The sequence below is a fragment of the Staurois parvus genome, unplaced genomic scaffold (assembly GCF_062004578.1).
Source record: "Staurois parvus isolate SC_StPar_1 unplaced genomic scaffold, SC_StPar_1.0 ptg001328l, whole genome shotgun sequence".
NCBI classification, from domain to species: domain Eukaryota; kingdom Metazoa; phylum Chordata; class Amphibia; order Anura; family Ranidae; genus Staurois; species Staurois parvus.
The window spans coordinates 6,451,429-6,453,179 of NW_028319124.1; the positions used below are offsets into that span (position 1 = coordinate 6,451,429).

General features: G+C 47.0%; 1 pseudogene; it reads right to left on the minus strand.

Annotated features, from left to right (window-relative positions):
* Window positions 1-740: 740 nt before the first annotated feature.
* On the minus strand, window positions 741-856 carry LOC149436976 (U2 spliceosomal RNA; annotated as a pseudogene).
* Between the last annotated feature and the right edge of the window lie 895 nt (window positions 857-1,751).

The following is a 1,751-nucleotide window of genomic DNA, read 5'->3' on the forward strand; positions in this document are numbered from 1 at the left end:
CTACCCCTAAAGGGGCTTGGACCGCTTACCCTGATCCCCCGGGGCACGAAGCTCCTGACGGGGACAAGGTTCCTAATTGGTCCTCCTGGCCAAAAGGCCTGGTGGACCACCGTTCCCTATGCCCAGCCGAAGCCGGACATCCAGTACTAGGCAAGGAGGCTCTCCCGAAGAAGAGCCTCCTAGGGATCAGGGGAGGAAGGAACCGTATGGCCACACATCCTCCCCCTAGACTTCAGGGTAGGCCCGAGGACCCACACCCTCCATCCGTGAAAAACACACACATAAGGCAAAGAAAAAAGTGACAAACGTGGGAGTGCATAATAAATAAATAAAGTAAAGTAAATAAAATTTAAAAAAAGGTACCATGCCGAAATGTGCACAGACCAGGCCCTGAGGCCCGTAGCAAAAATTGCCCTGGACTTAGCCAAAAGGCCTGGTCCTTAGGGCGCTGTGCAAAAAGGAGTGTAAAAACAGTGACCAAGTGTCATTTTCACACCGTGGGGTCCCACACCCAAGTGTTACTAGTGACACCCCTGAGCGCGTCTCCCCAGGGGGCACTGAGTTTGCGGACTTTTTGCCTTCCCAGCCCCTGGCCAGACCAAGATAGCTTGTTCAAATCAGGAGGAACTGGGTCTTTCCAGTCTTCCCAGAGGAATTACTCCCGGGGCCCCAGCTTAACTCGTGGCGCTCCCCGGTTTCTGTCCCTCCGGTACTAGCCTTCCGGACCCCCATCATTCCAGTGAGGGTACTATACAACAACCATCCCCGCAAAGCTAGAATGGTCGGGAGCACCCCCACTGGACACTGATAAGAACAGATACTACACTTGATCTTAGCCAAAAGGCCGAGAAGCCAAACAAACTGTTTCCTTCACTAATTGATGCAGGGGCTGCCAATGCTGTATAAACTGTATGGAGCATAAGCTACATACAGTATACAGTGCTGTGTTCTATCCGCATTATGGGGACTTCCTGTCCCATGCCCCAAAACAAAATTGAGTCGGGCTGAGGCCTTCTCAAACACTCCAAAGAAGTATTTTATTTTTATCAATGAATACAAGGCTTCCACTGATTGGTTGAGGTGGTGACTGTGACATTATCCACCCACCTTGCAACTTCAGCCAATCAGGGAAAGTGTTGTATTCACTGATAAGGCTTCCTGTAAATGGCTGAGCAGTATTCAGCCTGAATTGATTTTGTTTCGGCAGCAGACAGGAAATTCTGGTACTGCAGCCATAATGCTAATGCTACATACAGTTTATACAGTGTTGTCAGCACTGCATCAGTTAGTAAAGGAAATAGTTTATATGGGCCAGATTGGCTCAAACAAACTATTTAAAGTGACAGGAAACATGTAATGAGGCTTTAAAAATCAACTGAACAAGGCAGTCACTGCTGCCTATCAGAAGCACTGAATTCCAAAGCTGCCTGAATATAATAGGCACACATACATACAGTCCAATGAGAGTGCCAAACAAACACCCAAGAGTCCAAAGTTTTAATGATAAAGTTGGGTGATAGTGGAGAAAAATCCAATGCGTTTCAGGAGCCAGACTTCCCCTTCATCAGGGTTTAGGAATTTTGACTGTGTTTACATATACTTGGGTAAGCAGATACCATATAGATCTGTACTGTGATTTACAACTTTGAACAGTTTCAAAAGGGCATGTTAATCCAATGTTATTAAGTACAGCTTTGATGTGTCCAGTTCCATGTTTGTATCTGCGTCTCAATACAATAGCCAGCAGTGGT